The sequence below is a fragment of the Lissotriton vulgaris genome, chromosome 8, assembly GCF_964263255.1.
Source record: "Lissotriton vulgaris chromosome 8, aLisVul1.2, whole genome shotgun sequence".
Lineage (NCBI taxonomy): Eukaryota > Metazoa > Chordata > Amphibia > Caudata > Salamandridae > Lissotriton > Lissotriton vulgaris.
In genome coordinates this window covers 154,506,980-154,532,875 of record NC_141696.1, presented here as the reverse complement: position 1 = coordinate 154,532,875, position 25,896 = coordinate 154,506,980, and the positions used below count along the sequence as shown (strand labels likewise).

The following is a 25,896-nucleotide window of genomic DNA, read 5'->3' as shown; positions in this document are numbered from 1 at the left end:
AACGTTGGTATGCAGAAATTCACGCCTCAGCCAGTGAGGGTAAGTCCCAGGCCAGGGGCTAGAGAGCAAAAGACTGCATGTGCTCAGACGTTCCCTGCTAGGGACAGTTGATCTGAAACAAGGTCTGCTCTCTTGTATCCAGCAAGGATCTAGAAATCCTGCATGAATCTGCAAGGCACAATGACAGCATACATTTGCATAATATGCCCCACCTTCTGCCTTCCTACTTCCTGTGCAGTAGTTGTTTGTGTAGAGAGAGAGGTCGCAGGCAAGGTAATTTTGTGAGTATAATACAGGACCCTAAATAGCTGGTGAGAGGTATGAGGTATTCTAAAAGCATAAAAATTGTACACCTGTGAAATGAAATGCTTTCACATGTGATCTTCTGTGTTTATTGACCTGTGCATAAAGTTGCACCTTGTGTTTGAAGGTTTAAATTATTTCAGGCTTGCATGGAGGCAGAAATTTCTGAGTGACTTTTATACATTTCTTAAGACTCTGCACTGTCAGGATGGCCGAGTGGTCTAAGGCGCTGTGTTTAGGCCGCAGTCTCCTCTGGAGGCGTGGGTTCAAATCCAACTTCTGATGTGACTTTTGGAGATGTAATCTCCTTTTTCAGGTTAACATCTGATGGAAGTTGCATCTGTTGGTCTTCACCTGGGATGTGATTCCGTCCTCATCAAGTCAAGAGAGCTGGGGTTTCTCATATATTTCGGTTGTATAAAGTCTTGCTGACAAAGTGCAGTCCTTACTATATGAGCATAGGACCCATGTAAGAGCTCATCTGGAAGAGTCATGCTCTTGTATGCCCTGGCCAGACAGGCCATGCAAATATGGAAGAATGCCTAGCATCTGGTAGACAGTTGGACTCCAGCACACTTACGGCAATTTCCTCAGGGCTGTGATCAGGGGCTGCTTAGATTTGCGTATTCCACCCTATGTTGTGACATTGAAATTCCTTGTTGAATTTGCTTTAGCTAGCCAAGAGGTGGCTGTTGACTCAATTTCAAAGCAGCTTTGGGCCGTTCAAGTGGCTGGTTAATAGCACTTTCTCTTTGTACGCCTTAAAAGTCTAAAGAGTTCTTCATAGGTACTGCTCTCTATGGATTGTTCAAAGATCTGTTGGAAGTACTTATAATAGGATAAATAAATTGAGGGCATGCCTTTTCGGTACCCCACTTGCATGGCTGTCTGGCCTGTGGAAGGTTCCACAAAAGCAAGTCAGGATGGCCGAGTGGTCTAATGTGCTGCGTTCAGGTCGCAGTCGCTTCTGAAGGCGTGGGTTCAAATCCCACTTCTGACAATTGTGTGTTTACTCTACTTTTTTCTTGAGAGAGAAAAAATATGATCATTTCCCTCACATGGGCTTATATGGTTGTCTACTTGGAAAAGTGCAGTGAGTTTTTTTCTTGCTCTAGCCACTCATGACCTAAGATGTGTGCTTTTTTTGGTTCACAATATCTTTCCCTCTCTGTAGATGATCAAGCAACATGTGGTCAGGATGGCCGAGTGGTCTAAGGTGCTGCGTTAAGGCCGCGGTCTCTCCTGGAGGCGTGGGTTCGGATCCCACTTCTGATAAAACTTTGAGTCCATTTTGTCTCTGAGTTCTTTTAGAATCTCAGCTAAAAATTGGCAGTGCATATAATATCTGAATAAGTAACAAACTTCAGTTTCAACTGCAAATTAATTTGCCCAATTCTGTCTTCAAGCTCGTATAATATTCTTCTAGCACTCGTGGTGTTTTATGTGTTTTTTGGGGGGTGCTTAAAAAGTCCCTTTTATTAATGAAATGGGTTACATTCAGTCTTGTGATATTTTTGGTTTCCAATAAGTAGATTGTTAATTTTATGTAACCTCATTTTCTAATGCTCCATTCAAGAGATGTTTCCACTATGAAATGCAGAGCAAGGGGAAAGAGCACAAGTGATAGAGCGAGTGAGTGAGAAGGGGTGTTGAGGAAGGAGAGAATGAAACAAAGACAGAGTGAGTGAACGGCAGGTAGGCCTAGAAGAGGAGACTAGAAGTGAAGGCGACATACTTTTCCATGCTTTTGACCTCCCACCCATCCCAAACCGACCACAAACGTACCATCTATGCAACGTTGGTATGCAGAAATTCACGCCTCAGCCAGTGAGGGTAAGTCCCAGGCCAGGGGCTAGAGAGCAAAAGACTGCATGTGCTCAGACGTTCCCTGCTAGGGACAGTTGATCTGAAACAAGGTCTGCTCTCTTGTATCCAGCAAGGATCTAGAAATCCTGCATGAATCTGCAAGGCACAATGACAGCATACATTTGCATAATATGCCCCACCTTCTGCCTTCCTACTTCCTGTGCAGTAGTTGTTTGTGTAGAGAGAGAGGTCGCAGGCAAGGTAATTTTGTGAGTATAATACTGGACCCTAAATAGCTGGTGAGAGGTATGAGGTATTCTAAAAGCATAAAAATTGTACACCTGTGAAATGAAATACTTTCACATGTGATCTTCTGTGTTTATTGACCTGTGCATAAAGTTGCACCTTGTGTTTGAAGGTTTAAATTATTTCAGGCTTGCATGGAGGCAGAAATTTCTGAGTGACTTTTATACATTTCTTAAGACTCTGCACTGTCAGGATGGCCGAGTGGTCTAAGGCGCTGTGTTTAGGCCGCAGTCTCCTCTGGAGGCGCGGGTTCAAATCCAACTTCTGATGTGACTTTTGGAGATGTAATCTCCTTTTTCAGGTTAACATCTGATGGAAGTTGCATCTGTTGGTCTTCACCTGGGATGTGATTCCGTCCTCATCTAGTCAAGAGAGCTGGGGTTTCTCATATATTTCGGTTGTATAAAGTCTTGCTGACAAAGTGCAGTCCTTACTATATGAGCATAGGACCCATGTAAGAGCTCATCTGGAAGAGTCATGCTCTTGTATGCCCTGGCCAGACAGGCCATGCAAATATGGAAGAATGCCTAGCATCTGGTAGACAGTTGGACTCCAGCACACTTACGGCAATTTCCTCAGGGCTGTGATCAGGGGCTGCTTAGATTTGCGTATTCCACCCTATGTTGTGACATTGAAATTCCTTGTTGAATTTGCTTTAGCTAGCCAAGAGGTGGCTGTTGACTCAATTTCAAAGCAGCTTTGGGCCGTTCAAGTGGCTGGTTAATAGCACTTTCTCTTTGTACGCCTTAAAAGTCTAAAGAGTTCTTCATAAGTACTGCTCTCTATGGATTGTTCAAAGATCTGTTGGAAGTACTTATAATAGGATAAATAAATTGAGGGCATGCCTTTTCGGTACCCCACTTGCATGGCTGTCTGGCCTGTGGAAGGTTCCACAAAAGCAAGTCAGGATGGCCGAGTGGTCTAATGTGCTGCGTTCAGGTCGCAGTCGCTTCTGAAGGCGTGGGTTCAAATCCCACTTCTGACAATTGTGTGTTTACTCTACTTTTTTCTTGAGAGAGAAAAAATCAGATCATTTCCCTCACATGGGCTTATATGGTTGTCTACTTGGAAAAGTGCAGTGAGTTTTTTTCTTGCTCTAGCCACTCATGACCTACGATGTGTGCTTTTTTTGGTTCACAATATCTTTCCCTCTCTGTAGATGATCAAGCAACATGTGGTCAGGATGGCCGAGTGGTCTAAGGCGCTGCGTTAAGGCCGCGGTCTCTCCTGGAGGCGTGGGTTCGGATCCCACTTCTGATAAAACTTTGAGTCCATTTTGTCTCTGAGTTCTTTTAGAATCTCAGCTAAAAATTGGCAGTGCATATAATATCTGAATAAGTAACAAACTTCAGTTTCAACTGCAAATTAATTTGCCCAATTCTGTCTTCAAGCTCGTATAATATTCTTCTAGCACTCGTGGTGTTTTATGTGTTTTTTGGGGGGTGCTTAAAAAGTCCCTTTTATTAATGAAATGGGTTACATTCAGTCTTGTGATATTTTCTGTTTCCAATAAGTAGATTGTTAATTTTATGTAACCTCATTTTCTAATGCTCCATTCAAGAGATGTTTCCACTATGAAATGCAGAGCAAGGGGAAAGAGCACAAGTGATAGAGCGAGTGAGTGAGAAGGGGTGTTGAGGAAGGAGAGAATGAAACAAAGACAGAGTGAGTGAACGGCAGGTAGGCCTAGAAGAGGAGACTAGAAGTGAAGGCGACATACTTTTCCATGCTTTTGACCTCCCACCCATCCCAAACCGACCACAAACGTACCATCTATGCAACGTTGGTATGCAGAAATTCACGCCTCAGCCAGTGAGGGTAAGTCCCAGGCCAGGGGCTAGAGAGCAAAAGACTGCATGTGCTCAGACGTTCCCTGCTAGGGACAGTTGATCTGAAACAAGGTCTGCTCTCTTGTATCCAGCAAGGATCTAGAAATCCTGCATGAATCTGCAAGGCACAATGACAGCATACATTTGCATAATATGCCCCACCTTCTGCCTTCCTACTTCCTGTGCAGTAGTTGTTTGTGTAGAGAGAGAGGTCGCAGGCAAGGTAATTTTGTGAGTATAATACAGGACCCTAAATAGCTGGTGAGAGGTATGAGGTATTCTAAAAGCATAAAAATTGTACACCTGTGAAATGAAATGCTTTCACATGTGATCTTCTGTGTTTATTGACCTGTGCATAAAGTTGCACCTTGTGTTTGAAGGTTTAAATTATTTCAGGCTTGCATGGAGGCAGAAATTTCTGAGTGACTTTTATACATTTCTTAAGACTCTGCACTGTCAGGATGGCCGAGTGGTCTAAGGCGCTGTGTTTAGGCCGCAGTCTCCTCTGGAGGCGCGGGTTCAAATCCAACTTCTGATGTGACTTTTGGAGATGTAATCTCCTTTTTCAGGTTAACATCTGATGGAGGTTGCATCTGTTGGTCCTCACCTGGGATGTGATTCCGTCCTCATCTAGTCAAGAGAGCTGGGGTTTCTCATATATTTCGGTTGTATAAAGTCTTGCTGACAAAGTGCAGTCCTTACTATATGAGCATAGGACCCATGTAAGAGCTCATCTGGAAGAGTCATGCTCTTGTATGCCCTGGCCAGACAGGCCATGCAAATATGGAAGAATGCCTAGCATCTGGTAGACAGTTGGACTCCAGCACACTTACGGCAATTTCCTCAGGGCTGTGATCAGGGGCTGCTTAGATTTGCGTATTCCACCCTATGTTGTGACATTGAAATTCCTTGTTGAATTTGCTTTAGCTAGCCAAGAGGTGGCTGTTGACTCAATTTCAAAGCAGCTTTGGGCCTTTCAAGTGGCTGGTTAATAGCACTTTCTCTTTGTACGCCTTAAAGGTCTTATTAGTTCTTCATAGGTACTGCTCTCTATGGATTGTTCAAAGATCTGTTGGAAGTACTTATAATAGGATAAATAAATTGAGGGCATGCCTTTTCGGTACCCCACTTGCATGGCTGTCTGGCCTGTGGAAGGTTCCACAAATGCAAGTCAGGATGGCCGAGTGGTCTAAGGCGCTGCGTTCAGGTCGCAGTCTCTTCTGGAGGCGTGGGTTCAAATCCCCCTTCTGACAATTGTGTGTTTACTCTACTTTTTTCTTGAGAGAGAAAAAATCAGATCATTTCCCTCACATGGGCTTATATGGTTGTCTACTTGGAAAAGTGCAGTGAGTTTTTTTCTTGCTCTAGCCACTCATGACCTAAGTTGTGTGCTTTTTTTGGTTCACAATATCTTTCCCTCTCTGTAGATGATCAAGCAAATGTGGTCAGGATGGCCGAGTGGTCTAAGGCGCTGCGTTAAGGCCGCAGTCTCTCCTGGAGGCGTGGGTTCGAATCCCACTTCTGACAAAACTTTAAGTCCATTTTGTCTCTAAGTTCTTTGAGAATCTCAGCTAAAAATTGGCAGTGCATATAATATCTGAATAAGTAACAAACTTCAGTTTCAACTGCAAATTAATTTGCCCAATTCTGTCTTCAAGCTCGTATAATATTCTTCTAGCACTCGTGGTGTTTTATGTGTTTTTTGGGGGGTGCTTAAAAAGTCCCTTTTATTAATGAAATGGGTTACATTCAGTCTTGTGATATTTTTGGTTTCCAATAAGTAGATTGTTAATTTTATGTAACCTCATTTTCTAATGCTCCATTCAAGAGATGTTTCCACTATGAAATGCAGAGCAAGGGGAAAGAGCACAAGTGATAGAGCGAGTGAGTGAGAAGGGGTGTTGAGGAAGGAGAGAATGAAACAAAGACAGAGTGAGTGAACGGCAGGTAGGCCTAGAAGAGGAGACTAGAAGTGAAGGCGACATACTTTTCCCTGCTTTTGACCTCCCACCCATCCCAAACCGACCACAAACGTACCATCTATGCAACGTTGGTATGCAGAAATTCACGCCTCAGCCAGTGAGGGTAAGTCCCAGGCCAGGGGCTAGAGAGCAAAAGACTGCATGTGCTCAGACGTTCCCTGCTAGGGACAGTTGATCTGAAACAAGGTCTGCTCTCTTGTATCCAGCAAGGATCTAGAAATCCTGCATGAATCTGCAAGGCACAATGACAGCATACATTTGCATAATATGCCCCACCTTCTGCCTTCCTACTTCTTGTGCAGTAGTTGTTTGTGTAGAGAGAGAGGTCGCATGCAAGGTAATTTTGTGAGTAGGATACAGGACCCTAAATAGCTGGTGAGAGGTATGAGGTATTCTAAAAGCATAAAAATTGTACACCTGTGAAATGAAATGCTTTCACATGTGATCTTCTGTGTTTATTGACCTGTGCATAAAGTTGCACCTTGTGTTTGAAGGTTTAAATTATTTCAGGCTTGCATGGAGGCAGAAATTTCTGAGTGACTTTTATACATTTCTTAAGACTCTGCACTGTCAGGATGGCCGAGTGGTCTAAGGCGCTGTGTTTAGGCCGCAGTCTCCTCTGGAGGCGCGGGTTCAAATCCAACTTCTGATGTGACTTTTGGAGATGTAATCTCCTTTTTCAGGTTAACATCTGATGGAAGTTGCATCTGTTGGTCTTCACCTGGGATGTGATTCCGTCCTCATCTAGTCAAGAGAGCTGGGGTTTCTCATATATTTCGGTTGTATAAAGTCTTGCTGACAAAGTGCAGTCCTTACTATATGAGCATAGGACCCATGTAAGAGCTCATCTGGAAGAGTCATGCTCTTGTATGCCCTGGCCAGACAGGCCATGCAAATATGGAAGAATGCCTAGCATCTGGTAGACAGTTGGACTCCAGCACACTTACGGCAATTTCCTCCGGGCTGTGATCAGGGGCTGCTTAGATTTGCGTATTCCACCCTATGTTGTGACATTGAAATTCCTTGTTGAATTTGCTTTAGCTAGCCAAGAGGTGGCTGTTGACTCAATTTCAAAGCAGCTTTGGGCCTTTCAAGTGGCTGGTTAATAGCACTTTCTCTTTGTACGCCTTAAAGGTCTTAAGAGTTCTTCATAGGTACTGCTCTCTATGGATTGTTCAAAGATCTGTTGGAAGTACTTATAATAGGATAAATAAATTGAGGGCATGCCTTTTCGGTACCCCACTTGCATGGCTGTCTGGCCTGTGGAAGGTTCCACAAATGCAAGTCAGGATGGCCGAGTGGTCTAAGGCGCTGCGTTCAGGTCGCAGTCTCTTCTGGAGGCGTGGGTTCAAATCCCACTTCTGACAATTGTGTGTTTACTCTACTTTTTTCTTGAGAGAGAAAAAATCAGATCATTTCCCTCACATGGGCTTATATGGTTGTCTACTTGGAAAAGTGCAGTGAGTTTTTTTCTTGCTCTAGCCACTCATGACCTAAGTTGTGTGCTTTTTTTGGTTCACAATATCTTTCCCTCTCTGTAGATGATCAAGCAAATGTGGTCAGGATGGCCGAGTGGTCTAAGGCGCTGCGTTAAGGCCGCAGTCTCTCCTGGAGGCGTGGGTTCGAATCCCACTTCTGACAAAACTTTAAGTCCATTTTGTCTCTAAGTTCTTTTAGAATCTCAGCTAAAAATTGGCAGTGCATATAATATCTGAATAAGTAACAAACTTCAGTTTCAACTGCAAATTAATTTGCCCAATTCTGTCTTCAAGCTCGTATAATATTCTTCTAGTACTCGTGGTGTTTTATGTGTTTTTTGGGGGGTGCTTAAAAAGTCCCTTTTATTAATGAAATGGGTTACATTCAGTCTTGTGATATTTTTGGTTTCCAATAAGTAGATTGTTAATTTTATGTAACCTCATTTTCTAATGCTCCATTCAAGAGATGTTTCCACTATGAAATGCAGAGCAAGGGGAAAGAGCACAAGTGATAGAGCGAGTGAGTGAGTAGGGGTGTTGAGGAAGGAGAGAATGAAACAAAGACAGAGTGAGTGAACGGCAGGTAGGCCTAGAAGAGGAGACTAGAAGTGAAGGCGACATACTTTTCCCTGCTTTTGACCTCCCACCCATCGCAAACCGACCACAAACGTACCATCTATGCAACGTTGGTATGCAGAAATTCACGCCTCAGCCAGTGAGGGTAAGTCCCAGGCCAGGAGCTAGAGAGCAAAAGACTGCATGTGCTCAGACGTTCCCTGCTAGGGACAGTTGATCTGAAACAAGGTCTGCTCTCTTGTATCCAGCAAGGATCTAGAAATCCTGCATGAATCTGCAAGGCACAATGACAGCATACATTTGCATAATATGCCCCACCTTCTGCCTTCCTACTTCTTGTGCAGTAGTTGTTTGTGTAGAGAGAGAGGTCGCATGCAAGGTAATTTTGTGAGTAGGATACAGGACCCTAAATAGCTGGTGAGAGGTATGAGGTATTCTAAAAGCATAAAAATTGTACACCTGTGAAATGAAATGCTTTCACATGTGATCTTCTGTGTTTATTGTCCTGTGCATAAAGTTGCACCTTGTGTTTGAAGGTTTAAATTATTTCAGGCTTGCATGGAGGCAGAAATTTCTGAGTGACTTTTATACATTTCTTAAGACTCTGCACTGTCAGGATGGACGAGTGGTCTAAGGCGCTGTGTTTAGGCTGCAGTCTCCTCTGGAGGCGTGGGTTTGAATCCCACTTCTGACATGACTTTTGGAGATGTAATCTCCTTTTTCAGGTTAACATCTGATGGAAGTTGCATCTGTTGGTCTTCACCTGGGATGTGATTCCGTCCTCATCTAGTCAAGAGAGCTGGGGTTTCTCATATATTTCGGTTGTATAAAGTCTTGCTGACAAAGTGCAGTCCTTACTATATGAGCATAGGACCCATGTAAGAGCTCATCTGGAAGAGTCATGCTCTTGTATGCCCTGGCCAGAAAGGCCATGCAAATATGGAAGAATGCCTAGCATCTGGTAGACAGTTGGACTCCAGCACACTTACGGCAATTTCCTCAGGTCTGTGATCAGGGGCTGCTTAGATTTGCGTATTCCACCCTATGTTGTGACATTGAAATTCCTTGTTGAATTTGCTTTAGCTAGCCAAGAGGTGGCTGTTGACTCAATTTCAAAGCAGCTTTGGGCCGTTCAAGTGGCTGGTTAATAGCACTTTCTCTTTGTACGCCTTAAAGGTCTAAAGAGTTCTTCATAGGTACTGCTCTCTATGGATTGTTCAAAGATCTGTTGGAAGTACTTATAATAGGATAAATAAATTGAGGGCATGCCTTTTCGGTACCCCACTTGCATGGCAGTCTGGCCTGTGGAAGGTTTCACAAAAGCAAGTCAGGATGGCCGAGTGGTCTAATGTTCTGCGTTCAGGTCGCAGTCTCTTCTGGAGGCGTGGGTTCAAATCCCACTTCTGACAATTGTGTGTTTACTCTACTTTTTTCTTGAGAGAGAAAAAATCAGATCATTTCCCTCACATGGGCTTATATGGTTGTCTACTTGGAAAAGTGCAGTGAGTTTTTTTCTTGCTCTAGCCACTCATGACCTAAGATGTGTGCTTTTTTTGGTTCACAATATCTTTCCCTCTCTGTAGATAATCAAGCAACATGTGTTCAGGATGGCCGATTGGTCTAAGGCGCTGCGTTAAGGCCACGGTCTCTCCTGGAGGCGTGGGTTCGGATCCCACTTCTGATAAAACTTTGAGTCCATTTTGTCTCTGAGTTCTTTTAGAATCTCAGCTAAAAATTGGCAGTGCATATAATATCTTAATAAGTAACAAACTTCAGTTTCAACTGCAAATTAATTTGCCCAATTCTGTCTTCAAGCTCGTATAATATTCTTCTAGCACTCGTGGTGTTTTATGTGTTTTTTGGGGGGTGCTTAAAAAGTCCCTTTTATTAATGAAATGGGTTACATTCAGTCTTGTGATATTTTTGGTTTCCAATAAGTAGATTGTTAATTTTATGTAACCTCATTTTCTAATGCTCCATTCAAGAGATGTTTCCACTATGAAATGCAGAGCAAGGGGAAAGAGCACAAGTGATAGAGCGAGTGAGTGAGAAGGGGTGTTGAGGAAGGAGAGAATGAAACAAAGACAGAGTGAGTGAACAGCAGGTATGCCTAGAAGAGGAGACTAGAAGTGAAGGCGACATACTTTTCCCTGCTTTTGACCTCCCACCCATCCCAAACCGACCACAAACGTACCATCTATGCAACGTTGGTATGCAGAAATTCACGCCTCAGCCAGTGAGGGTGAGTCCCAGGCCAGGGGCTAGAGAGCAAAAGACTGCATGTGCTCAGACGTTCCCTGCTAGGGACAGTTGATCTGAAACAAGGTCTGCTCTCTTGTATCCAGCAAGGATCTAGAAATCCTGCATGAATCTGCAAGGCACAATGACAGCATACATTTGCATAATATGCCCCACCTTCTGCCTTCCTACTTCCTGTGCAGTAGTTGTTTGTGTAGAGAGAGAGGTCGCAGGCAAGGTAATTTTGTGAGTATAATACAGGACCCTAAATAGCTGGTGAGAGGTATGAGGTATTCTAAAAGCATAAAAATTGTACACCTGTGAAATGAAATGCTTTCACATGTGATCTTCTGTGTTTATTGACCTGTGCATAAAGTTGCACCTTGTGTTTGAAGGTTTAAATTATTTCAGGCTTGCATGGAGGCAGAAATTTCTGAGTGACTTTTATACATTTCTTAAGACTCTGCACTGTCAGGATGGCCGAGTGGTCTAAGGCGCTGTGTTTAGGCCGCAGTCTCCTCTGGAGGCGTGGGTTCAAATCCCACTTCTGACATGACTTTTGGAGATGTAATCTCCTTTTTCAGGTTAACATCTGATGGAAGTTGCATCTGTTGGTCTTCACCTGGGATGTGATTCCGTCCTCATCTAGTCAAGAGAGCTGGGGTTTCTCATATATTTCGGTTGTATAAAGTCTTGCTGACAAAGTGCAGTCCTTACTATATGAGCATAGGACCCATGTAAGAGCTCATCTGGAAGAGTCATGCTCTTGTATGCCCTGGCCAGACAGGCCATGCAAATATGGAAGAATGCCTAGCATCTGGTAGACAGTTGGACTCCAGCACACTTACGGCAATTTCCTCAGGGCTGTGATCAGGGGCTGCTTAGATTTGCGTATTCCACCCTATGTTGTGACATTGAAATTCCTTGTTGAATTTGCTTTAGCTAGCCAAGAGGTGGCTGTTGACTCAATTTCAAAGCAGCTTTGGGCCGTTCAAGTGGCTGGTTAATAGCACTTTCTCTTTGTACGCCTTAAAGGCATAAAGAGTTCTTCATAGGTACTGCTCTCTATGGATTGTTCAAAGATCTGTTGGAAGTACTTATAATAGGATAAATAAATTGAGGGCATGCTTTTTCGGTACCCCACTTGCATGGCTGTCTGGCCTGTGGAAGGTTCTATAAATGCAAGTCAGGATGGCCGAGTGGTCTAAGGTGCTGCGTTCAGGTCGCAGTCTCTTCTGGAGGCGTCGGTTCAAATCCCACTTCTGACAATTGTGTGTTTACTCTACTTTTTTCTTGAGAGAGAAAAAATCAGATAATTTCCTTCACATGGGCTTATATGGTTGTCTACTTGGAAAAGTGCAGTGAGTTTTTTTCTTGCTCTAGCCACTCATGACCTAAGATGTGTGCTTTTTTTGGTTCACAATATCTTTCCCTCTCTGTAGATGATCAAGCAACATGTGGTCAGGATGGCCGAGTGGTCTAAGGCGCTGCGTTAAGGCTGCAGTCTCTCCTGGAGACGTGGGTTCGAATCCCACTTCTGACAAAACTTTAAGTCCATTTTGTCTCTGAGTTCTTTTAGAATCTCAGCTAAAAATTGGCAGTGCATATAATATCTGAATAAGTAACAAACTTCAGTTTCAACTGCAAATTAATTTGCCCAATTCTGTCTTCAAGCTCGTATAATATTCTTCTAGCACTCGTGGTGTTTTATGTGTTTTTTGGGGGGTGCTTAAAAAGTCCCTTTTATTAATGAAATGGGTTACATTCAGTCTTGTGATATTTTTGGTTTCCAATAAGTAGATTGTTAATTTTATGTAACCTCATTTTCTAATGCTCCATTCAAGAGATGTTTCCACTATGAAATGCAGAGCAAGGGGAAAAAGCACAAGTGATAGAGCGAGTGAGTGAGAAGGGGTGTTGAGGAAGGAGAGAATGAAACAAAGACAGAGTGAGTGAACGGCAGGTAGGCCTAGAAGAGGAGACTAGAAGTGAAGGCGACATACTTTTCCCTGCTTTTGACCTCCCACCCATCCCAAACCGACCACAAACGTACCATCTATGCAACGTTGGTATGCAGAAATTCACGCCTCAGCCAGTGAGGGTAAGTCCCAGGCCAGGGGCTAGAGAGCAAAAGACTGCATGTGCTCAGACGTTCCCTGCTAGGGACAGTTGATCTGAAACAAGGTCTGCTCTCTTGTATCCAGCAAGGATCTAGAAATCCTGCATGAATCTGCAAGGCACAATGACAGCATACATTTGCATAATATGCCCCACCTTCTGCCTTCCTACTTCTTGTGCAGTAGTTGTTTGTGTAGAGAGAGAGGTCGCATGCAAGGTAATTTTGTGAGTAGGATACAGGACCCTAAATAGCTGGTGAGAGGTATGAGGTATTCTAAAAGCATAAAAATTGTACACCTGTGAAATGAAATGCTTTCACATGTGATCTTCTGTGTTTATTGACCTGTGCATAAAGTTGCACCTTGTGTTTGAAGGTTTAAATTATTTCAGGCTTGCATGGAGGCAGAAATTTCTGAGTGACTTTTATACATTTCTTAAGACTCTGCACTGTCAGGATGGCCGAGTGGTCTAAGGCGCTGTGTTTAGGCCGCAGTCTCCTCTGGAGGCGCGGGTTCAAATCCAACTTCTGATGTGACTTTTGGAGATGTAATCTCCTTTTTCAGGTTAACATCTGATGGAAGTTGCATCTGTTGGTCTTCACCTGGGATGTGATTCCGTCCTCATCTAGTCAAGAGAGCTGGGGTTTCTCATATATTTCGGTTGTATAAAGTCTTGCTGACAAAGTGCAGTCCTTACTATATGAGCATAGGACCCATGTAAGAGCTCATCTGGAAGAGTCATGCTCTTGTATGCCCTGGCCAGACAGGCCATGCAAATATGGAAGAATGCCTAGCATCTGGTAGACAGTTGGACTCCAGCACACTTACGGCAATTTCCTCCGGGCTGTGATCAGGGGCTGCTTAGATTTGCGTATTCCACCCTATGTTGTGACATTGAAATTCCTTGTTGAATTTGCTTTAGCTAGCCAAGAGGTGGCTGTTGACTCAATTTCAAAGCAGCTTTGGGCCTTTCAAGTGGCTGGTTAATAGCACTTTCTCTTTGTACGCCTTAAAGGTCTTAAGAGTTCTTCATAGGTACTGCTCTCTATGGATTGTTCAAAGATCTGTTGGAAGTACTTATAATAGGATAAATAAATTGAGTGCATGCCTTTTCGGTACCCCACTTGCATGGCTGTCTGGCCTGTGGAAGGTTCCACAAATGCAAGTCAGGATGGCCGAGTGGTCTAAGGCGCTGCGTTCAGGTCGCAGTCTCTTCTGGAGGCGTGGGTTCAAATCCCACTTCTGACAATTGTGTGTTTACTCTACTTTTTTCTTGAGAGAGAAAAAATCAGATCATTTCCCTCACATGGGCTTATATGGTTGTCTACTTGGAAAAGTGCAGTGAGTTTTTTTCTTGCTCTAGCCACTCATGACCTAAGTTGTGTGCTTTTTTTGGTTCACAATATCTTTCCCTCTCTGTAGATGATCAAGCAAATGTGGTCAGGATGGCCGAGTGGTCTAAGGCGCTGCGTTAAGGCCGCAGTCTCTCCTGGAGGCGTGGGTTCGAACCCCACTTCTGACAAAACTTAAAGTCCATTTTGTCTCTAAGTTCTTTTAGAATCTCAGCTAAAAATTGGCAGTGCATATAATATCTGAATAAGTAACAAACTTCAGTTTCAACTGCAAATTAATTTGCCCAATTCTGTCTTCAAGCTCGTATAATATTCTTCTAGTACTCGTGGTGTTTTATGTGTTTTTTGGGGGGTGCTTAAAAAGTCCCTTTTATTAATGAAATGGGTTACATTCAGTCTTGTGATATTTTTGGTTTCCAATAAGTAGATTGTTAATTTTATGTAACCTCATTTTCTAATGCTCCATTCAAGAGATGTTTCCACTATGAAATGCAGAGCAAGGGGAAAGAGCACAAGTGATAGAGCGAGTGAGTGAGAAGGGGTGTTGAGGAAGGAGAGAATGAAACAAAGACAGAGTGAGTGAACGGCAGGTAGGCCTAGAAGAGGAGACTAGAAGTGAAGGCGACATACTTTTCCCTGCTTTTGACCTCCCACCCATCGCAAACCGACCACAAACGTACCATCTATGCAACGTTGGTATGCAGAAATTCACGCCTCAGCCAGTGAGGGTAAGTCCCAGGCCAGGGGCTAGAGAGCAAAAGACTGCATGTGCTCAGACGTTCCCTGCTAGGGACAGTTGATCTGAAACAAGGTCTGCTCTCTTGTATCCAGCAAGGATCTAGAAATCCTGCATGAATCTGCAAGGCACAATGACAGCATACATTTGCATAATATGCCCCACCTTCTGCCTTCCTACTTCTTGTGCAGTAGTTGTTTGTGTAGAGAGAGAGGTCGCATGCAAGGTAATTTTGTGAGTAGGATACAGGACCCTAAATAGCTGGTGAGAGGTATGAGGTATTCTAAAAGCATAAAAATTGTACACCTGTGAAATGAAATGCTTTCACATGTGATCTTCTGTGTTTATTGTCCTGTGCATATAGTTGCACCTTGTGTTTGAAGGTTTAAATTATTTCAGGCTTGCATGGAGGCAGAAATTTCTGAGTGACTTTTATACATTTCTTAAGACTCTGCACTGTCAGGATGGACGAGTGGTCTAAGGCGCTGTGTTTAGGCTGCAGTCTCCTCTGGAGGCGTGGGTTTGAATCCCACTTCTGACATGACTTTTGGAGATGTAATCTCCTTTTTCAGGTTAACATCTGATGGAAGTTGCATCTGTTGGTCTTCACCTGGGATGTGATTCCGTCCTCATCTAGTCAAGAGAGCTGGGGTTTCTCATATATTTCGGTTGTATAAAGTCTTGCTGACAAAGTGCAGTCCTTACTATATGAGCATAGGACCCATGTAAGAGCTCATCTGGAAGAGTCATGCTCTTGTATGCCCTGGCCAGACAGGCAATGCAAATATGGAAGAATGCCTAGCATCTGGTAGACAGTTGGACTCCAGCACACTTACGGCAATTTCCTCAGGGCTGTGATCAGGGGCTGCTTAGATTTGCGTATTCCACCCTATGTTGTGACATTGAAATTCCTTGTTGAATTTGCTTTAGCTAGCCAAGAGGTGGCTGTTGACTCAATTTCAAAGCAGCTTTGGGCCGTTCAAGTGGCTGGTTAATAGCACTTTCTCTTTGTACGCCTTAAAGGTCTAAAGAGTTCTTCATAGGTACTGCTCTCTATGGATTGTTCAAAGATCTGTTGGAAGTACTTATAATAGGATAAATAAATTGAGGGCATGCCTTTTCGGTACCCCACTTGCATGGCTGTCTGGCCTGTGGAAGGTTCCACAAATGCAAGTCAGGATGGCCGAGTGGTCTAAGGCGCTGTGTTCAGGTCGCAGTCTCTTCTGGAGGCGTGGGTTCAAATCCCACTTCTGACAATTGTGTGTTTACGCTACTTTTTTCTTGAGAAAGAAAAAAATAGATCATTTCCCTCACATGGGCTTATATGGTTGTCTACTTGGAAAAGTGCAGTGAGTTTTTTTCTTGCTCTAGCCACTCATGACCTAAGATGTGTGCTTTTCTTGGTTCACAATATCTTTCCCTCTCTGTAGATGATCAAGCAACATGTGGTCAGGATGGCCGAGTGGTCTAAGGCGCTGCGTTAAGGCCGCAGTCTCTTCTGGAGGCGTGGGTTCGAATCCCTCTTCTGACAAAACTTTAAGTCCATTTTGTCTCTGAGTTCTTTTAGAATCTCAGCTAAAAATTGGCAGTGCATTAAATATCTGAATAAGTAACAAACTTCAGTTTCAACTGCAAATTAATTTGCCAAATTCTGTCTTCAAGCTCGTATAATATTCTTCTAGCACTCGTGGTGTTTTATGTGTTTTTTGGGGGGTGCTTAAAAAGTCCCTTTTATTAATGAAATGGGTTACATTCAGTCTTGTGATATTTTTGGTTTCCAATAAGTAGATTGTTAATTTTATGTAACCTCATTTTCTAATGCTCCATTCAAGAGATGTTTCCACTATGAAATGCAGAGCAAGGGGAAAGAGCACAAGTGATAGAGCGAGTGAGAGAGAAGGGGTGTTGAGGAAGGAGAGAATGAAACAAAGACAGAGTGAGCGAACGGCAGGTAGGCCTAGAAGAGGAGACTAGAAGTGAAGGCGACATACTTTTCCCTGCTTTTGACCTCCCACCCATCCCAAACCGACCACAAACGTACCATCTATGCAACGTTGGTATGCAGAAATTCACGCCTCAGCCAGTGAGGGTGAGTCCCAGGCCAGGGGCTAGAGAGCAAAAGACTGCATGTGCTCAGACGTTCCCTGCTAGGGACAGTTGATCTGAAACAAGGTCTGCTCTCTTGTATCCAGCAAGGATCTAGAAATCCTGCATGAATCTGCAAGGCACAATGACAGCATACATTTGCATAATATGCCCCACCTTCTGCCTTCCTACTTCCTGTGCATTAGTTGTTTGTGTAGAGAGAGAGGTCGCAGGCAAGGTAATTTTGTGAGTAGGATACAGGACCCTAAATAGCTAGTGAGAGGTATGAGGTATTCTAAAAGCATACAAATTGTACACCTGTGAAATGAAATGCTTTCACATGTGATCTTCTGTGTTTATTGTCCTGTGCATAAAGTTGCAACTTGTGTTTGAAGGTTTAAATTATTTCAGGCTTGCATGGAGGCAGAAATTTCTGAGTGACTTTTATACATTTCTTAAGACTCTTCGCTGTCAGGATGGCCGAGTGGTCTAAGGCGCTGTGTTTAGGCCGCAGTCTCCTCTGGAGGTGTGGGTTCGAATCTCACTTCTGACATGACTTTTTGAGATATAATCTCCTTTTTCAGGTTAACATCTGATGGAAGTTGCATCTGTTGGTCTTCACCTGGGATGTGATTCCGTCCTCATCTAGTCAAGAGAGCTGGGGTTTCTCATATATTTCGGTTGTATAAAGTCTTGCTGACAAAGTGCAGTCCTTACTATATGAGCATAGGACCCATGTAAGAGCTCATCTGGAAGAGTCATGCTCTTGTATGCCCTGGCCAGAAAGGCCATGCAAATATGGAAGAATGCCTAGCATCTGGTAGACAGTTGGACTCCAGCACACTTACGGCAATTTCCTCAGGTCTGTGATCAGGGGCTGCTTAGATTTGCGTATTCCACCCTATGTTGTGACATTGAAATTCCTTGTTGAATTTGCTTTAGCTAGCCAAGAGGTGGCTGTTGACTCAATTTCAAAGCAGCTTTGGGCCGTTCAAGTGGCTGGTTAATAGCACTTTCTCTTTGTACGCCTTAAAGGTCTAAAGAGTTCTTCATAGGTACTGCTCTCTATGGATTGTTCAAAGATCTGTTGGAAGTACTTATAATAGGATAAATAAATTGAGGGCATGCCTTTTCGGTACCCCACTTGCATGGCAGTCTGGCCTGTGGAAGGTTTCACAAAAGCAAGTCAGGATGGCCGAGTGGTCTAATGTTCTGCGTTCAGGTCGCAGTCTCTTCTGGAGGCGTGGGTTCAAATCCCACTTCTGACAATTGTGTGTTTACTCTACTTTTTTCTTGAGAGAGAAAAAATCAGATCATTTCCCTCACATGGGCTTATATGGTTGTCTACTTGGAAAAGTGCAGTGAGTTTTTTTCTTGCTCTAGCCACTCATGACCTAAGATGTGTGCTTTTTTTGGTTCACAATATCTTTCCCTCTCTGTAGATGATCAAGCAACATGTGGTCAGGATGACCGAGTGGTCTAAGGCGCTGCGTTAAGGCCGCAGTCTCTCCTGGAGACGTGGGTTCGAGTCCCACTTCTGACAAAACTTTAAGTCCATTTTGTCTCTGAGTTCTTTTAGAATCTCAGCTAAAAATCGGCAGTGCATATAATATCTGAATAAGTAACAAACTTCAGTTTCAACTGCAAATTAATTTGCCCAATTCTGTCTTCAAGCTCGTATAATATTCTTCTAGCACTCGTGGTGTTTTATGTGTTTTTTGGGGGGTGCTTAAAAAGTCCCTTTTATTAATGAAATGGGTTACATTCAGTCTTGTGATATTTTTGGTTTCCAATAAGTAGATTGTTAATTTTATGTAACCTCATTTTCTAATGCTCCATTCAAGAGATGTTTCCACTATGAAATGCAGAGCAAGGGGAAAGAGCACAAGTGATAGAGCGAGTGAGTGAGAAGGGGTGTTGAGGAAGGAGAGAATGAAACAAAGACAGAGTGAGTGAACAGCAGGTATGCCTAGAAGAGGAGACTAGAAGTGAAGGCGACATACTTTTCCCTGCTTTTGACCTCCCACCCATCCCAAACCGACCACAAACGTACCATCTATGCAACGTTGGTATGCAGAAATTCACGCCTCAGCCAGTGAGGGTGAGTCCCAGGCCAGGGGCTAGAGAGCAAAAGACTGCATGTGCTCAGACGTTCCCTGCTAGGGACAGTTGATCTGAAACAAGGTCTGCTCTCTTGTATCCAGCAAGGATCTAGAAATCCTGCATGAATCTGCAAGGCACAATGACAGCATACATTTGCATAATATGCCCCACCTTCTGCCTTCCTACTTCCTGTGCAGTAGTTGTTTGTGTAGAGAGAGAGGTCGCAGGCAAGGTAATTTTGTGAGTATAATACAGGACCCTAAATAGCTGGTGAGAGGTATGAGGTATTCTAAAAGCATAAAAATTGTACACCTGTGAAATGAAATGCTTTCACATGTGATCTTCTGTGTTTATTGACCTGTGCATAAAGTTGCACCTTGTGTTTGAAGGTTTAAATTATTTCAGGCTTGCATGGAGGCAGAAATTTCTGAGTGACTTTTATACATTTCTTAAGACTCTGCACTGTCAGGATGGCCGAGTGGTCTAAGGCGCTGTGTTTAGGCCGCAGTCTCCTCTGGAGGCGTGGGTTCAAATCCCACTTCTGACATGACTTTTGGAGATGTAATCTCCTTTTTCAGGTTAACATCTGATGGAAGTTGCATCTGTTGGTCTTCACCTGGGATGTGATTCCGTCCTCATCTAGTCAAGAGAGCTGGGGTTTCTCATATATTTCGGTTGTATAAAGTCTTGCTGACAAAGTGCAGTCCTTACTATATGAGCATAGGACCCATGTAAGAGCTCATCTGGAAGAGTCATGCTCTTGTATGCCCTGGCCAGACAGGCAATGCAAATATGGAAGAATGCCTAGCATCTGGTAGACAGTTGGACTCCAGCACACTTACGGCAATTTCCTCAGGGCTGTGATCAGGGGCTGCTTAGATTTGCGTATTCCACCCTATGTTGTGACATTGAAATTCCTTGTTGAATTTGCTTTAGCTAGCCAAGAGGTGGCTGTTGACTCAATTTCAAAGCAGCTTTGGGCCGTTCAAGTGGCTGGTTAATAGCACTTTCTCTTTGTACGCCTTAAAGGTCTAAAGAGTTCTTCATAGGTACTGCTCTCTATGGATTGTTCAAAGATCTGTTGGAAGTACTTATAATAGGATAAATAAATTGAGGGCATGCCTTTTCGGTACCCCACTTGCATGGCTGTCTGGCCTGTGGAAGGTTCCACAAATGCAAGTCAGGATGGCCGAGTGGTCTAAGGCGCTGCGTTCAGGTCGCAGTCTCTTCTGGAGGCGTGGGTTCAAATCCCACTTCTGACAATTGTGTGTTTACTCTACTTTTTTCTTGAGAAAGAAAAAAATAGATCATTTCCCTCACATGGGCTTATATGGTTGTCTACTTGGAAAAGTGCAGTGAGTTTTTTTCTTGCTCTAGCCACTCATGACCTAAGATGTGTGCTTTTTTTGGTTCACAATATCTTTCCCTCTCTGTAGATGATCAAGCAACATGTGGTCAGGATGGCCGAGTGGTCTAAGGCGCTGCGTTAAGGCCGCAGTCTCTCCTGGAGGAGTGGGTTCGAATCCCTCTTCTGACAAAACTTTAAGTCCATTTTGTCTCTGAGTTCTTTTAGAATCTCAGCTAAAAATTGGCAGTGCATTAAATATCTGAATAAGTAACAAACTTCAGTTTCAACTGCAAATTAATTTGCCAAATTCTGTCTTCAAGCTCGTATAATATTCTTCTAGCACTCGTGGTGTTTTATGTGTTTTTTGGGGGGTGCTTAAAAAGTCCCTTTTATTAATGAAATGGGTTACATTCAGTCTTGTGATATTTTTGGTTTCCAATAAGTAGATTGTTAATTTTATGTAACCTCATTTTCTAATGCTCCATTCAAGAGATGTTTCCACTATGAAATGCAGAGCAAGGGGAAAGAGCACAAGTGATAGAGCGAGTGAGAGAGAAGGGGTGTTGAGGAAGGAGAGAATGAAACAAAGACAGAGTGAGCGAACGGCAGGTAGGCCTAGAAGAGGAGACTAGAAGTGAAGGCGACATACTTTTCCCTGCTTTTGACCTCCCACCCATCCCAAACCGACCACAAACGTACCATCTATGCAACGTTGGTATGCAGAAATTCACGCCTCAGCCAGTGAGGGTGAGTCCCAGGCCAGGGGCTAGAGAGCAAAAGACTGCATGTGCTCAGACGTTCCCTGCTAGGGACAGTTGATCTGAAACAAGGTCTGCTCTCTTGTATCCAGCAAGGATCTAGAAATCCTGCATGAATCTGCAAGGCACAATGACAGCATACATTTGCATAATATGCCCCACCTTCTGCCTTCCTACTTCCTGTGCATTAGTTGTTTGTGTAGAGAGAGAGGTCGCAGGCAAGGTAATTTTGTGAGTAGGATACAGGACCCTAAATAGCTAGTGAGAGGTATGAGGTATTCTAAAAGCATACAAATTGTACACCTGGGAAATGAAATGCTTTCACATGTGATCTTCTGTGTTTATTGTCCTGTGCATAAAGTTGCAACTTGTGTTTGAAGGTTTAAATTATTTCAGGCTTGCATGGAGGCAGAAATTTCTGAGTGACTTTTATACATTTCTTAAGACTCTTCGCTGTCAGGATGGCCGAGTGGTCTAAGGCGCTGTGTTTAGGCCGCAGTCTCCTCTGGAGGTGTGGGTTCGAATCTCACTTCTGACATGACTTTTTGAGATATAATCTCCTTTTTCAGGTTAACATCTGATGGAAGTTGCATCTGTTGGTCTTCACCTGGGATGTGATTCCGTCCTCATCTAGTCAAGAGAGCTGGGGTTTCTCATATATTTCGGTTGTATAAAGTCTTGCTGACAAAGTGCAGTCCTTACTATATGAGCATAGGACCCATGTAAGAGCTCATCTGGAAGAGTCATGCTCTTGTATGCCCTGGCCAGAAAGGCCATGCAAATATGGAAGAATGCCTAGCATCTGGTAGACAGTTGGACTCCAGCACACTTACGGCAATTTCCTCAGGTCTGTGATCAGGGGCTGCTTAGATTTGCGTATTCCACCCTATGTTGTGACATTGAAATTCCTTGTTGAATTTGCTTTAGCTAGCCAAGAGGTGGCTGTTGACTCAATTTCAAAGCAGCTTTGGGCCGTTCAAGTGGCTGGTTAATAGCACTTTCTCTTTGTACGCCTTAAAGGTCTAAAGCAGGGGTCTCCAACAGGTCGATCGCGAGCTACCGGTAGCTCGCCATCAGCCTACCGGTAGCTCGCGGTCCGATGCCCACTTTAGTACCCTATCACTGTCATTATGTCTTTTTTAGGCCTTTTTGGCCTCGTCTGTTCTTGTCGGTGTTTCTTCCGGTATCACACTGCTGCTATTGGCTAATAAGTTAGCAGGGGCGGGGAGAAGTGGGTGATGTCGACCTGGCAGAAGCAGGGTTAGTTTGCAGCTCTACGGGGACCTGCAATGCACAATTTGTACATCGCTGTGGAATTGGGGCTAGCTGCGTGATTCCAGCAATCAAATGGAGAATCACTCAGCCCTGCTGCGGCCTCCTTAATACTACGTGGGCTGGCACAGCATGAGCATCATGGAGCAGTAACCCCCCATGAATCAGAGGGGCGGTGCTTTACCTTTTATTTCTGGCATGGCGCGCCTGCCCAACCCCCATGACCACGCAGGGTGTCTGGACAATGTCGATCACTCGATAATAGCTTAAATTTGCCATTCCTGGTGCCAGCCGCTGCTAGGCTCAAGTAGCACCTTTTAACTACGTAGAAGGCAGAGGAGGTCATGCTCTTTGGTGCCGGATGTACTATGCATCGGAAAATGTGTGTTTTATTTCTGAGGCCAGCCCACCCCAAGCACTAGCAAACAATGATTGCCACCAGTACAAACAGGAGGAACACTGACCTGAGACTTCCTGCGGGTGTTGGAGGGTGCATAGGGCACACTGTCACTCCGGATTGCATAGAGAGGGCCCTCTCCTGACAGGCCTGCATGTTGGAGAGGCTGGGGCACACACCTGTTTAATCACGCTGTTCCCAGCCGCGCTGAACTGTCTTTAAAAAGACTGCTGCTGCCTTTAAAAAGATTCCTTTGCAGCCACGGTAGAACAGCATTGCAGGCAGCATGCAGTCCTTGCACTCTGCTGAGCCCGAGGGTCAGTCAAGAGAGAAATCTGCATTTTTGCCTAGCATGACGCCAGCAGCAGAGCACAAGCATTGACTGAGGCCACAGAGCGACGAGTGATGCCTACAGCCAGCAGTGTCCTTGACATGATGCCACTCCACCTGCGGGAGCATGCCCCCTTCAGAGAGAGCGCCTCTGCCCCTGTTGTACGTGCGATGCCAGCAGATTAGCACCGCAACCACCAGCAGTAAGACCAACTTATAGTAAGTCTACTCTACATTAAATAATCATCTGGGTGCACTTTTTGGAGAGCCAAATAAGTAAGTCATATGCTTAGTTCATTACTAGTCTTAAGTAGTTTAAAAAACCTTGGTGCAGCTTACATGTGTAATCGTTTTTGATTTATGCTTGGCCTGAGGTCGCTGTGTAGTATTGCATAGAGGGGCGTCTGTATCTGTATAAATTAAACAACAGAGTAAAGTATGCATCTCACCCTTAATTTATCCTATATTTTAAAAAAAAGAAAATAGACCGTGACGCCTTCTACTAATGTCCCTAAGATCATGCATTTTGTGCGGTTAGTTTTTAAGTCTATGACCAAACTGCTTTATTTTGACACTAAATAAAAAATATGCTTTCCTCTTTAAAGGGTGAGCATATAAGTGAAGTTATTTGAACAAATTTTTCGAGGCCTGCTCTGTTTTAAGGTCAGACACTGTGGTTCGTGACCTTCCATTTGAGAAGTTTTATATCTGTTTCAGAACTTTTCATGTTTCAGAAGTGGGCAATTTGTGATATTTGTTTCCATGGATATTATGCTTAAATGTCATACATAAGCAACCTGAAAACTCGACAGCTGTGAAGTTGTTTCTGGCCACAAACCGGTCCCAGGAACATCATTTTACATTTCTTTTCATTAAAATGTAATGAATTGATGAGAAAAAGGTATAATAACTTCCTGGCTTCGGTTTGTGCCTAGGGACAACTTACAAGAGCTACCTTATTTAAAAAAAATCCCTGAAAAACACTGCTTTAATTTAATGAAATACCGGGAGAAATTTAAAATCAAGTTTTAATTTCATGGCACAATGAGCATTAGGCTCAACACCTCACTTTTTTTTTTTTTAATGTATCCCATTTGAAAAAAGTACCTAACCCCTGCAGTGGCTATATTTTTCTGAGGCCAATGAACAAGGAAAGCTGAAACATGAATCAAACTTAGGTGTATGACCTTCCTTGCACTAGCACATGTTTTAAAATATTGCAAATGAGGACACAAAAGTCATACAAAAATGGTATCCATTAAAAAATGACGTTCTTTTATTTCTCCAACATGGAGAAGCTTTTCAACGAGTTTTTAAAAAATGAAACCGTCATGGACTGCCACCGTCCCTTGTGTTATGACAATGCTATATTAATGTACTAAGATGCATGCACATGTAACAGCTTTATATCCTCTTGGGTGAGATTTTTGCACAGTGCACACCATGACCTCAAGCATTTCAAGTTACAGTTATGTGTGATAATAAAGTTGTATTGCAGCATTTATATTTAGAGCTTATTACTGCTTTGTGGGGCACGGAGGTACTTGCATACACGGCCAGCAAGCTATGCCATGTAGGGTGTGTGGTTGGTATGGTGTTGTCATTGTCTTGTGATCCTGTGTGGCAGCGTTTCCGTGTCATACGTGATGACCATCAAGGTGCCTTTACTGTGTTATGGGACGGAGCAGTATAGTGGATGACCAGGTATGAGAGACAGAGATTCAGTTTATGGCTTTCAACATGCTGGTAGCTTTTCACAGCTCTACAAGTCCCTATAATTATATGATTGTAGTGTGCTTAGCTGGTGACTGCAGAGGCCAGGATCACACAATCTGTTGAAGTGAGAAGCTGGAATAGGTTTTCTGGTTTCATGTTGTGCATTGCATATACTAAATAGGCAGCTCTTTCTCTGTAGTGGCCCTTTAGTCAATGAAGCTGTGCGTAGGGGGACTCTAGGAACAATTCGCGAGTTGCTCGGCCTTTAGTAGCTCACGTCGGTTTTCACTGATCAGAAGTAGCTCTCACTACAGAAAAGGTTGGAGACCCCTGGTCTAAAGAGTTCTTCATAGGTACTGCTCTCTATGGATTGTTCAAAGATCTGTTGGAAGTACTTATAATAGGATAAATAAATTGAGGGCATGCCTTTTCGGTACCCCACTTGCATGGCAGTCTGGCCTGTGGAAGGTTTCACAAAAGCAAGTCAGGATGGCCGAGTGGTCTAATGTTCTGCGTTCAGGTCGCAGTCTCTTCTGGAGGCGTGGGTTCAAATCCCACTTCTGACAATTGTGTGTTTACTCTACTTTTTTCTTGAGAGAGAAAAAATCAGATCATTTCCCTCACATGGGCTTATATGGTTGTCTACTTGGAAAAGTGCAGTGAGTTTTTTTCTTGCTCTAGCCACTCATGACCTAAGATGTGTGCTTTTTTTGGTTCACAATATCTTTCCCTCTCTGTAGATGATCAAGCAACATGTGGTCAGGATGACCGAGTGGTCTAAGGCGCTGCGTTAAGGCCGCAGTCTCTCCTGGAGACGTGGGTTCGAGTCCCACTTCTGACAAAACTTTAAGTCCATTTTGTCTCTGAGTTCTTTTAGAATCTCAGCTAAAAATTGGCAGTGCATATAATATCTGAATAAGTAACAAACTTCAGTTTCAACTGCAAATTAATTTGCCCAATTCTGTCTTCAAGCTCGTATAATATTCTTCTAGCACTCGTGGTGTTTTATGTGTTTTTTGGGGGGTGCTTAAAAAGTCCCTTTTATTAATGAAATGGGTTACATTCAGTCTTGTGATATTTTTGGTTTCCAATAAGTAGATTGTTAATTTTATGTAACCTCATTTTCTAATGCTCCATTCAAGAGATGTTTCCACTATGAAATGC

At 43.5% G+C, this 25,896-nt stretch overlaps 11 non-coding genes across 11 annotated transcripts; all 11 read left to right on the top strand.

The window, feature by feature from the left end:
- Nucleotides 1-5,688: 5,688 nt before the first annotated feature.
- On the top strand, nt 5,689-5,771 carry TRNAL-AAG (transfer RNA leucine (anticodon AAG)). Its single transcript has one exon. It is a non-coding gene; the product is annotated as a tRNA-Leu (tRNA).
- A 1,739-nt stretch (nt 5,772-7,510) lies between these two features.
- Nucleotides 7,511-7,593, top strand: TRNAL-CAG (transfer RNA leucine (anticodon CAG)). The gene has a single exon. It is a non-coding gene; the product is annotated as a tRNA-Leu (tRNA).
- Nucleotides 7,594-7,784: 191 nt separating this feature from the next.
- TRNAL-AAG (transfer RNA leucine (anticodon AAG)) lies at nt 7,785-7,867 on the top strand. Its single transcript has one exon. It is a non-coding gene; the product is annotated as a tRNA-Leu (tRNA).
- Nucleotides 7,868-10,988: 3,121 nt separating this feature from the next.
- TRNAL-UAG (transfer RNA leucine (anticodon UAG)) lies at nt 10,989-11,071 on the top strand. The gene has a single exon. It is a non-coding gene; the product is annotated as a tRNA-Leu (tRNA).
- A 907-nt stretch (nt 11,072-11,978) lies between these two features.
- TRNAL-AAG (transfer RNA leucine (anticodon AAG)) lies at nt 11,979-12,061 on the top strand. The gene has a single exon. It is a non-coding gene; the product is annotated as a tRNA-Leu (tRNA).
- Nucleotides 12,062-13,800: 1,739 nt separating this feature from the next.
- Nucleotides 13,801-13,883, top strand: TRNAL-CAG (transfer RNA leucine (anticodon CAG)). Its single transcript has one exon. It is a non-coding gene; the product is annotated as a tRNA-Leu (tRNA).
- A 191-nt stretch (nt 13,884-14,074) lies between these two features.
- On the top strand, nt 14,075-14,157 carry TRNAL-AAG (transfer RNA leucine (anticodon AAG)). The gene has a single exon. It is a non-coding gene; the product is annotated as a tRNA-Leu (tRNA).
- Nucleotides 14,158-15,896: 1,739 nt separating this feature from the next.
- Nucleotides 15,897-15,979, top strand: TRNAL-CAG (transfer RNA leucine (anticodon CAG)). The gene has a single exon. It is a non-coding gene; the product is annotated as a tRNA-Leu (tRNA).
- A 192-nt stretch (nt 15,980-16,171) lies between these two features.
- On the top strand, nt 16,172-16,254 carry TRNAL-AAG (transfer RNA leucine (anticodon AAG)). The gene has a single exon. It is a non-coding gene; the product is annotated as a tRNA-Leu (tRNA).
- Nucleotides 16,255-19,375: 3,121 nt separating this feature from the next.
- Nucleotides 19,376-19,458, top strand: TRNAL-UAG (transfer RNA leucine (anticodon UAG)). The gene has a single exon. It is a non-coding gene; the product is annotated as a tRNA-Leu (tRNA).
- Nucleotides 19,459-20,090: 632 nt separating this feature from the next.
- On the top strand, nt 20,091-20,173 carry TRNAL-CAG (transfer RNA leucine (anticodon CAG)). Its single transcript has one exon. It is a non-coding gene; the product is annotated as a tRNA-Leu (tRNA).
- Nucleotides 20,174-25,896: the final 5,723 nt, after the last annotated feature.